This window comes from Lynx rufus, unplaced genomic scaffold (genome assembly GCF_022079265.1).
Source record: "Lynx rufus isolate CCGP_SWC_20201006 ecotype Redwood Valley unplaced genomic scaffold, mLynRuf1.p SCAF_20, whole genome shotgun sequence".
NCBI lineage: Eukaryota > Metazoa > Chordata > Mammalia > Carnivora > Felidae > Lynx > Lynx rufus.
In genome coordinates this window covers 24694166-24706178 of record NW_025814835.1, presented here as the reverse complement: position 1 = coordinate 24706178, position 12013 = coordinate 24694166, and positions in this window count along the sequence as shown.

Below are 12013 nucleotides of genomic sequence, written 5' to 3'. Positions count from 1 at the left end.
GTTTGAGCCCCACATCAGGTTCTGCACTGACAGTGTGGAGTCTGCTAAGGGTTCTTTCTCCTTCTCTCTGTTCCTCACCTGTCTGTGCTTTCTCTCTCAAAATAAGTAAAAATAAAGCTTTAAAAAAATTTTTTTTTAAAAAGACACTGATTTTCAAACGAGAACTAACCTCTGTTACTTGAACTTCATTTTCAGAAAAAAAATGACAGGTTTGTTCAACTTCTGTATTTTTGAAAATAACATTTTTAAAAATCTAAGTTTGGATGCATCTTGTGGTCCTGGGTCTCTCTGCCCTCAGATTCACTCCTCACCCTTTGCTCTCCGTCTTCTCTTCAGTAGCTTGCGTCTTTAAGCACCTTTCCCCTGCAGCCCATGGTCCCCACAGCATGGCTCTCCAGAAGTTTGGGCCTTGCCCCTTCTGCCACAGTTCTCTGCCATGGGTCCTGTGGCCTGGTGCGCAACAGATTCCGGCTGGCTGTCTCCAGCTGGGTGCCACGGAGCCTGAGGCCTGGCCTCACACCTCCTAGGCCCACCAGCCCGTGGGCCCTGGGAGGAGAGGGCTAGGCAACAGAGACCCAGCACCTTGCTCAGGCTTCTATATTGAGATACTAATTAAAAAGACATTTTTTAAAACATTTATTATTGAGAAACAGAGACAGAACATGAGCATGGGGGGGGGGGCAGAGAGAAGGGGAGACAGAATATGAAGCAGGCTCTAGGCTCTGAGCTATCCGCACAGAGCCTGATGCGGGGCTCGAACTCACAAACTAAGAGATCACGACCTGAGCCAAAGTTGGACGCTTCACTGACTGAGCCACCCAGGTGCCCCGAGATACCAATTTTTATGTGATAAAGTCTTTCTTCTGTTCCTTTAAAAGTTCTGTTGTTTTTTTTTTAAGTTAGTTATTCATAGATAACACATTTTTTTTTCTTTCTAGGTAACACAGTAGTTAAAAGTGTTCAGGGTACATCTGATCAACCTCTGTCCTGTTCCACCTCTCCTTAGGATACTCTGTCCCCTTTCACATTTCCTAACTATTATAGGTGTCCCCTCAGATCCTTTTGGCCTCATCCGATTTGTGTCTCTGGATGTGAATCTGGTGTTTGTCTTACTTGCTAAGACAAAGGGCGAAATGTAACTTTAAGGGAAGAGATCTAGCTGTCACTACTTGTAGCAGATTGTGTTTTCCAAAGATGGATGGATGGGGTAATTCCATATTCCATCCCACATACTCCTTCAATGTGTTATCAACACTTCCATCAAGAGGTGGGATCTTTGTTCCCTGCCTTTGAATCTGGACATATCTTTGTAGCTTCAGCCAATAGAATGGAGAGGAAATACCACTGCACGATTTCCAAGCTAGCTATTAAAGACAATATGAATTCCATCTGTCTCTTTCTTGGGAGGTGTGCCTTTGGAACCTTGTCACCATGTTGGGAGAAAGCCAAGGCTACATGGAGAGGTCACATTAACTGCCAGCACCACCAGTCATGTGAACAAATGATTCCAGCCCCCAGTGATTTTTGCTGAGGTCCCCAGCATCAAGGAGCCAAGATAAGCTGCCCCCTACTGTGCTCTGACCGAATTCAGGACTTGGAAGAAATCATGAAAAATAAATTATAGTGGTTTAAAGACACTATTTTTTTTGCATAATTGATCGTACAACAAGAGATGATGAAAGCATTAGTCTGAAATTGCACTACAGTTGTGAGAAAAGGCAGCAAGTGGGCTCATAATAATTAAGTTAAACCTGCATTGGAAATGAAAATCTGTCCCCATCAATCACCTGTAGAGGGTGTGCCCTGCCTAAGCTTATTTGAAAACATGTAAAAGTTCATGAAAAGTGATATATTTTTCAGATATCAAGCTTATATACGTGTATCATTTCTCCATGCATAAGTAAGATAGCCAAATACACTGTTTTGTGTATAAACATAATATTTACATCCAGCATAATTCAAGAAACCCATGTCTTCACACACATGAAAAGATACTCATCATTAGGCATCAGGGAAATGCAAATCAAAACCACAACGAGGTATCACCCGACACCTGTCAGAATGGCTAGAATAAAAAAGACAAGAAACAAGTGCTGGCGAGGATGTGGAGAAAAGGGAACTATTGGGCGCTGTTGGTGGGAATGTAAATTGGTCCAGCAACTCTGGAAAACAGTATGGAGGTTTCTCAAATTAAAAATAGGCATACCATATGATCCAGTAATTCCGCTACTGGATATTTACCCAAAGAAAATAACACTAATTCACAAAGATGTGTGCACCCCAGTGTTTCCCGCAGCACTATTTACAACAGTCAAGATATGGAAGGGACTGCAGTGTCCACTGATAAATGAATAAAGATGTGAGACACCCATCAAGGTTCATGGTTTATACTTGGTTATGCTCTTAAGTCTTTTTGAAGCTAGAACAGGCTCCCCCTGTGGTTTTGCTTTGGGTTTTGTTTTCTGTTACTGGACTGTTTTTAGGAGACCAGGTTACTTATATCTGGATGTCTGATCGTTTCTTCATGATGATATTTAGCTTGTGTCTCTATCCCCTGTGTTTCTTATAAACTGGATGATAGAGCTAAAGTCTTAATTAGATTCATGATTAATGTCTTTGACAATAATATTTCATAGGCAGTCCTGTCGACTTCATATTACACCACGCTAGGAGGCATATAATGTCAGAATGTTTCACCATAAGTCTAGGATCAATTCAGCAACTCAAAAAGTGCAGGCAACTAAAATTTTCTTCTTTCTGATGGACCAACAGGACAAATGTGAGTTATTTCCAGTTACAAACGTCTTGCCAGAATGATTGGGAGCCGTGCCTAAGCTGCATGTGAAAAATTGCAACTATAATCCTTATTGTGACTCAGGTATCCAATGATTTCTTGGGACTATACAAAATAATCCAGCAAATACGGTGCATCAAAAAGAAAACTAGGGTATCAGAAACCTGGGTTCTGGTCCTACGTCGGCCATTTCCTCCTTCTTGGTTCTACCTTCAAAAATTTGACCCCCTCTCACAAGCTCCGTATTGACCACCCTGGTCCCAAACGGCATCGTCTCTCCCCTGGATTAATTCAAAGCTTCCTAACTGGTCTCTGTGTTTGTTCTTGCCTCCCTACTGTCTATTCTCTACTGAACCAATGTTAAAGCAGGTCACTCTGCCACTCAAAAACCTTGAATAGCTCCCCATTTCTGAGTCCTTCCAAAGACTTGGAAGGCCCTTCCTGCACCCCTCTGTGACTCAGACACCTCCATGCTATTTCTGGAACAGGTCACATAGGAGTCTCCCTCAGGCCTCTGCACTGACTGTTGCCTCCGTCCAGAAAGCTCCTCACCCTTTACCCGTGTGAACCCCCTCCTTCTCACCTTTAAATCTGACATTATTTGATCATTTAGGTCTTCTCAGGCCACGCTATGTCTAAAATTACATCTCCCTTCTGCAATACATCCCCTTCCCTGCTTTATTCTCCTCTATAGCATGTATGTGTATCTGATGGTTTATGTATGTTAACGATTTTTTGTCTTTCTCCTCTACGAGAATATCAGCTCCTGAGGCCAGGAGTTTTTGTCTCTAATATTTACTGCTATGTCCCCAGCCAATCTAATAGGGCTTTACAGTAGAGGGTGCTAAATAAATATTTCTGAATGCACATTAAAGAGTTTGTGGCTTGGGTAAGGGACTTCATGCCTCGGTTTCCTTTTGTATATAGAGAGATGGTTGAACAAAAATCTCTCTCAGGACCTTCCAATTTTAATATTCTATGATTCTAATATTCCCAGTCACTTCTGGGAAATACATTCGTGTTGAAATTAAAGGATATTCTGGCTGGCTGGATTATAAAAAATTATAAAAAATATTTGCTGATAATTATATGGAAATCTCATCTTTTAAGCAAAGAAGCTGTGAATATTAAGCTTCAAGAAATAATGACACCCTGGGGCACCTGGGTGGCTCAGTTGGTTAAGCATTCAACTTTGGCTCAGGTCATGATCTCACTGTTCAGGAATTTGAGCCCCATGTCAGGATCTGTGCTGACAGCTCGGAGCCTGCTTTAGATTCTCTGTCTCCCTCTCTCTTTCGGCCCCTCTACCCGCCCCCCCCCCCCCACCAAACTATCTCTCACAAATAAATAAATACACATTTAAAAAAAAGAAATACTAAAATTCTAAGTTACTAGTTGAGTAACAAAAAGAAGTTTTCACTGACTAAAAACCCTAATAATTCTTTCTCAGCGCAGATATTGATCATTTAGGCCTTCTCAGGCCACACTATGTCTAAAATTACATCTCCCTTCTGCAATACATCCCCTTCCCTGCTTTGTTCTCCTCCTTTAATTTATTTTGCTTATTAGATAATACTTGTAAGATTTCACAATTTATAAATGTTATACCTAATCATAAATGACATTATGGTGGCATATTGAACAGAGCTATATGTTATAGCATGCAGTTTTGTTTCATAATACTAAATATTTCTTTTATGAAACAGCCCATCTCCTAATAAACCATTGTCATTGTTCCAAAACATATCTATTAATACAAGTGGCAAAAAAAAAAGTGTTACTCAAGCTATTAAGGAATCCTCCTTGATATATTTCAGTGTTACTCAAACTGTTCAATATGGTTTCAAATTCAATATGTTCATGTTCATTCATGTTCAATATGAATTCAAATTCAATATAATGTCAGTTGAACTCTGTTAAAGTCAAATTAAGTCTCTAAGGCCAAAAAATCAAACTCTTAACTATAGAGAACAAACAGAGGGTTTCAAGAGGGGAGGTAGGTGGGAGATGGATGAAACAGGTGATGGGGATTAAGAGACACCTTGATGAGCACTGGGTGATGGAATTGTTGAATCACTATATTGTACACCTGAAACTAATATAACACTGTATGTTGACTACAGTGGAATTAAAACTTAAAAAAAGATAAATCTCTAAGGAACACACATAAAAATATTTATGAGAAATTATGGTATGATTAGAAGGCTGTACGTCAATTTACATACAGTAAAGTGCACAGATCTTAAGAATATAGATCAGTGAGTATTGACCAGTGCATATACCCATGTAATTCACACCCCTATCACTTTTTTTCTTAAATTTTTTTTTTTAATTTTTTTTTTTCAACGTTTATTTATTTTTGGGACAGAGAGAGACAGAGCATGAACGGGGGAGGGGCAGAGAGAGAGGGAGACACAGAATCAGAAACAGGCTCCAGGCTCTGAGCCATCAGCCCAGAGCCTGACGCGGGGCTCGAACTCCCGGACCGCGAGATCGTGACCTGGTTGAAGTCGGACGCTTAACCGACTGCGCCACCCAGGCGCCCCATTTTTTTCTTAAATTTTTAATGTTGAGATAATTATAGGTTCACATACAGCTGTGAGAAATAACAGAGTGAGATTTTAGCCTTCAGTCTTTGCCTCAATGGCAAAGTCTTGCACGGATACAGTGCAAGATCACAACCAGGATATTGACTTTGATGCAATCAAAATACAAACATTGCCACCACCACAAAGATCCCTACTACTGCCCTTTCTAGCCACACTTGCTTCCCTCCCAACACTCCCCCTTCTTAGCCCGTGACACTCATCCATTTGACATTTCTATAATTTTGTCATCTCAAAAATGTCATAGAGAAGAATGACATAGTATAAAACCTTTTGAGATTGGCTTTTTTCTCACTTAGTATAATTCTCTGGAAATTCATCCAGGTTGTCGTATATATCAACAGTGTGTTCCTTTTTATTGTTGGGTAGTTTTCCATGGTGTAGATGATATGGATGCAACATCCTTTCTTGAATCATTCCACCTGTTTAAGTATATCTGCGTGTTTCCAGTTTGTGGCTCTCATGAATTAAGCTGCTGTACACAGTCAAGTAGTTTTTTGTGTGAACATAAATCTTCATTTATTTGGGAGTGCCATTCCCAGGAGTGCAATTGCTGGATCCCATGACAGTTGCATATTTAGTTGCTGGTTTTTTTTAGCCTGTCAAACCGCTTCCCAGAGTGGCTGTACCATTTTACGTTTTCTTCTGAGCCCTGCTTACACTGCCTGCCACAAATTTTGATAAGTTGTATTTTCATTTTCCTTCCTTCAAAATATTTTCGAATTTCTCTCGAGACTCCTTTTTTACCTGTGTGTTGTTTAGAAGGGTGTTGTTTAATCTCTAAATGTTTTGGGATTTTTCCAGCTACCTTTCTGTTACCGATTTTGAGTTTAATTTCATGTCAGCTTGAGAGCATTCTTTAGGTGACTTCTATTTTATATTTGCTAAGGTGTGATTTATGGCCTAGCTTGTGGTCTATCTCGGTGAATGTTTCACATGAGTTTGAGAAGAGTATGTAATCTGTCAGTGTTGTGATGAAGCATTCTACAGGTGTCAATTAAATCCTGTTTGTTGGTGCTGCTGTTTAGCTCAACTATGTCCCTTCTGCATACACCAGCTACGGACAGAGAGGTGTACAGGTCCCCAACTACCACTGTGGCCCTGTCTGTTTCTCCTGGCCGGTCCATCAGTTCCTGCCTTGTGTGTTTTGATGCCCTGTTAGGCACATACACATTGTAGATTGTTATGTCTTCTTGGACAATTGACCTCTTTATCATTAACGCTCCTCTGTTTCCCTGACAATTTTTCTTGTTCTGAAAATTTTTCTTGTTTCTTCACGTGAAATTAATATAGCTAGTCTAGGTCTCTTCTGATTCATGTTAGCAAGGTGTATCTTTACCCTTTACTTTAAGCTATTCGTGTCTTTATATTCAATTCTTTTAAGGTTGATTTATCTTTGAGAGAGAGAGAGAGAGAGCACGTGAGCAGGGGAGGGGCAGAGAGAGGGAGACAGAGGATCCAAAGTAGGCTCTGCGCTGACAGCAGAGAGGCCGATGTGGGGCTTGAACTCATGAACTGCGAGATCACGACCTGAGCCGAAGTTGGACACTTATTTGACTGAGCTACCCAGACGCGCCCCTTTAAAAAAAAATTTTTTTTATGTGTCTTTATATTTAAGTGAGTTTCTGTAAACAAGGTATAGTTGGTCTTTTTTTTTTTTTTCTTTTAAGTCTGGTCAATCTCTGCCTTTTAACTGGTGTATTTAGCCAATGCACATTTAAAATGGTTGTTGATATATTTGGATTAATATCTGTCATATTTGTTACCATTTTCTATTTGCTGCATTTGTTCCTCATTTCTTGTTTTTTTAATCTCTTTCTCTGGTTTTAACTGAGCGTTTTATGATTCTGGTTTTTTTCTTTTCTCTTAGCATAGAAATCATACTTCTTTTAAAAATAGTCTTAGTGGGGCGCTGGGTGGCTCAGTCGGTTAAGCATCCCACTTCGGTTCAGGTCATGATCTCGTGGTTCATGGGTTCGAGCCCCGAGGCGGGCTCTGTGCTGACAGCTCAGAGCCTGCAGCCTGCTTCGGATTCTGTCTCTGGCTCTCTCTGCCCCACCCCCTCTTGTGCTCTGTCTCTCTGTCTCTAAAATAAACATTAAAAAGTTTAAAAAAATAGTCTTAGTGGTTGCACTAGAATTTGTGATATAGTTTTACAATTAATTGACGTCCAGTCCCAAATAACATAATTGCTGTTCACAGGTAGGTACCTTTTACATTCCCAATTTTCCCCTCCTGTCTCTTATAACATAGCTGTCATTCATTTCATTCATTTGTCCATAAGCTGTGATCAGCCAATACATAGTTACTGTTATGATTTTGAGGTAACAACCTGAGCTTGCAACTTGCAACTAGTGTGTGAAATGGGTGTGTGTGTGAGTGTGTGTGTGTGTGTGTGTGTGTGGTCAGGGGAGGGCAGTCTTGTGGGACTGAGCCCTTAACCTGTAGAATCTGATGCCATCTCTGGGTAGATGGTGCCAGAATTTAAACTGTAGGACACCCACCCGGTGTCACAGAGAATTGCCTGGTGTGGGGAAAGACCTTCATATATTTGGTGACCAGGAGTATCAGAAGGGAAGCCTTTTGGTAAAGGTGAAGAAGACATACAGGGAAGAGAAATACACAGTAGGGAAGAAATGGGTATTTCCCCACTCGGGAAGGAAAACTCTGTGAGTGGTGCCACTTCACACTCCTTTTTTTCTTTGCCTTCTGGTATTCCCACTGTGTGAGTGTTTCCATCTGTTTATTCATCAGTCTTGAGACACAGGCTATTTACTCCTAAGGCCCTCTGCTGTTTCAATGGAAAGCCAACAATGTTTGATGAAACCCCCTGACTTAGCGGGATTTGATGTCTACACTTCGTCTCCCCTTTTGTGGGTAGCAACTGATGGCTTTACTCAGCTCGGTCACCCTCCCAGCTGCTGCTCTCCCCTGTGCTCCTGGGAGCTCTCCCCGTCCCCCAGGCAGAGCAAATATTTCACTGGAATGTGTAAATCGATTTGGGGACTTCTCCCTCTCTGGTTCCTTCATTTCCAGGATCTCACCCTTCTATTTCCAGCTGCTCCAGAATTCCCCAAATCCTTCCTTCCTCTGATACCTCAAACCATTAAGTAAGACTGCAGCTCTCTACCTGGATTTTAGTTTACCTGCAGATAGCTGGTTAACACTTGTCTGAATGTCGATCTTACCCAGGGCAACGCCCTCCCCCTTTTTTTTGAGGGGCATGTTCTTTCTAGTTTTGCCTGCTTTGGGCCATTTTCCCGACTTTTCAAATAGCTGGTTTTAAAACTATTTTGAATAGGGTTTATAGTTGTTATCTGTGGGAGAGTTAGCCCATTGTCCTACTCCTCCATTATTGGAATCGGAACCTAGGAAGCTATCTGTGGACCTTTTTGATGAGAACGGCAGGGTAGCCTTTTATTTATTTTTTTAAGGTAATCTCTACACCCAACATGGGGCTCAAATTCATGACCCTGAGATTAGAAGTCCCGTGCTCTACTGCCTGAGCCAGCCAGGTGTCCCAAGGTAGCCTTTCAGAATGTAGGTATTACCCCTTATCTCCCTGATCATTAGTAATCCAAAATGTCATGGGCCTGCTGTGCTCTGTGAGTAGAAGGTAACAAAAACTTCTGTTTCAGACATCTGTATTTTGGGTTTAGGATCTTCTTCAAGTGGGACACTTATAGACCTAAACTCTGGCCTGTTTCCAGAGCTTGGAAGAATATCAAGAGAGTTGGGCTCCTGTTTATACTTTTGTTGATGAAAGCACCTCTGCCAGAGCTCTCTTGTTAGAGAAGAGTGTTAGCAGAAGAAGCTGTTGGTATTAATAAGCTAGAAATAGTGATTCACTTCTGGTAATCCTTTCCAAGTTAGAGACCATGAGAAAGCGTACGATCATTGGCTTCCCTGAGTTGAAACACCCAAGCCTCTGCTGTTCCGTGTGGGCAGGGGGTGGAGGTGGGTGGTTCTCTCCTATTCTGAGGTTCTCCTTGGAGGTGGGGTTGGATTCACAAACACCTGTGCCATTTGTGAGTTTGGGCTGACTTCGGTCCTGGGGGAGGAGTGACGAGGGAATTTGCTCTTTATCCCTCCTTGACCTGCTCTGAGTCAGAAGAGACTCGATGCCACGTTAACTGCTACATTTCCTGGTTGTGGGGCCCAGGGCACCCTTTCGAGTTCAGTAAGAGCAGTATTTTGCCCCTGTGGGCTGGGAATCCATGTGCCAGGTGTGATTTTCTGCTTGCGGATGCTGCTGGGGCAGAGACACAATGAAAAGTCTTCTTGTTTTTAAGCAGTCTTCTTGTTTTTGAAGTATTTGTTTGCAACATTAGGAGACTAGGCCCCAAGATCTTTGCTGGGCTATAATGTTTAATTTTATGAAGGGTTAAATCTCACGTTATATTGATAAGACATCCTCTAGGCGGCTATAATCTCAGATGGGGAAGTGTCTATTCTCTGCTATAAGGGATCATGTGGATTATTTAGAAGGATGGAAAGAAACTGGCCCAGTTTTCTTGGCTACTCACTTCATTTCCTAATCCGATTGGACCTCCTAGTTTGGCTGTCTTGGAATCATCTTTTCTCTCTACCCTTTGGCACATCCTGTATCTATTCCTGAACCCAGCCCCATTCTCCTGGCTGCATGTGATCTGATCCCTTGGTCTTCCAAGATGTGCTCCCTTGTGCCCCTTTCAGCCATTTTGGCATCTGTAGAGGACTCTGGCAGAAACTTCACTGCAATGGCCCTCTATTTCTTTTCTGCTCTGATAGACAAGAGGGATCTACTTATCCACTTGACAAACATTTACTGAGCATCTACTTTGACTCAGGTATGTTAGGGGCTGGGCATCAGTGATATAAAGAAGATACCAGTTTCCTTTCCATGAAGCGTATATAAAAAACACATGCGATCAATGAGTTGATTGTGTGTAGAGGATATTGTAGAGACACCCAGAAGCACCTGACATATATGTATAGGGGTTAAAGAAGGCTTCCTGGAGGAAGCGATACGTAGGCCAAGGCCTAAGAGCAGTTAGGAGAAGAGGGGATTCAAGCAGAAGGGACAGGGCAGTCTCTAACATCCCTGTGCAGGACGCACGCCCAGGGAGGATCCAGGGATATGTCCAACTGTATCCTGTACCCACATTTTTTTCTCCTGCTTAAGAGAACATACGGAAAGCAAGGTGAAGGGTGCCTGGGTGGCTCAGTTGGTTAAGCACCTGACTTGATTTCAGCTCAGGTCACGATCTCCTGGTTCGTGAGTTTGAGCCCCACATTGGGCTCTGTGCTGACAGCTCAGAGCCTGCTTCGGATTCTCTGTCTCTCCATCTCTCTCTGCCCCTCCTGTGCTTTCTCTCTCTCTCTCATTCTCTCTCAAAAGAAATAAATAAACTTATAACTTGTTTCTCTCTCAAAACAAATACTTTTTAAAAAAAAGAAGGCAAGTGAGCAGGAAAGTAATTGTAGGCATAAATACGAATCTGCTCTAACTTTTTAAAAGGATAAATCACAAGTTATTTGCAAATTGTTGACTAAGAGTTCAGGTATGACCCATTGCTCAGCAATGCACTTTGAAATGGTTTAATGTACCACACGTCGTGCCTTACGCATAGCAACTAATAAAGAAAACAAGAAAAGTCATTAGAAAATTCACCCCCACACCGAAGGCCACCACTTTTCAGAATGGGGATACATTCTTCCAGTCTTACTTCTTTCCAGCTCTTTTTGTTAAATGTATAAAAAGAGTCTTGTGCAATAAGGTATAACTTGTTCTTTTTATTTAATAGATCATAAACATTTTTCCATGCCATTAAATACTATTCTACAATGTTATTTGAATAACTGCATACTTTCTCATATGATGTATTTACTTAATAAGTTCCTTATTGTTAGGCATTTGGAGTGCTTCCAAAAAAGTCTGTAAGCTATGTCGCTAAATCTTTCTAGCTTCGGAACATCTATAAGGTGATTCTTCCTATTGTTAAGGTGAATTTGTGATTCAGTCAGTACACATCGGTTACGTGATACAACAAAAAAGAGAGTTTTTAAATGGTTGTTTGATGGTCACCTTTGTGGCTCTGACTTCGGCTCAGGTCATGACCTCACAGTTCATGAGCTCAAGCCCCTCTATCTGTCCCTCCCCTGCTCATGTGCGCATGTGCACACTCACTCTCGCTCTCTCTCTCTCTCTCAAAAATAAACATTAAAAAAAATAGTTGTTTGAAAAAAACTTGGCTGTGGAGGTAAACCTGAGTAGGAAGAAGCATTATGAATTTATTTTTTATAAATCTAGGTAAGATTTTCAATGTATATTTTCCTAACTTTGTCATTTACTAATATTTATTTACCAAGGTTCTGTAGAACTGAGAAATAAAATGAAAATTCGTGGATATTAGATTTAACTATACAATTAAAATCATGTTTTCTTAAAATGTTTATCATTGCAAAACAGAAAGGGATAATTAAAGAGAATTGTCTTAATAATTGGTAGGTGAATTTGGTATAAAACTAATACTTCATGTAAATGCAGGGGAAGGTGGATTTCTTCCCCATTCAGGTTAGTTATTTAAAACATTGGGGCACCTGGGTGGTTCAGTCAGTTGAACATCTGACT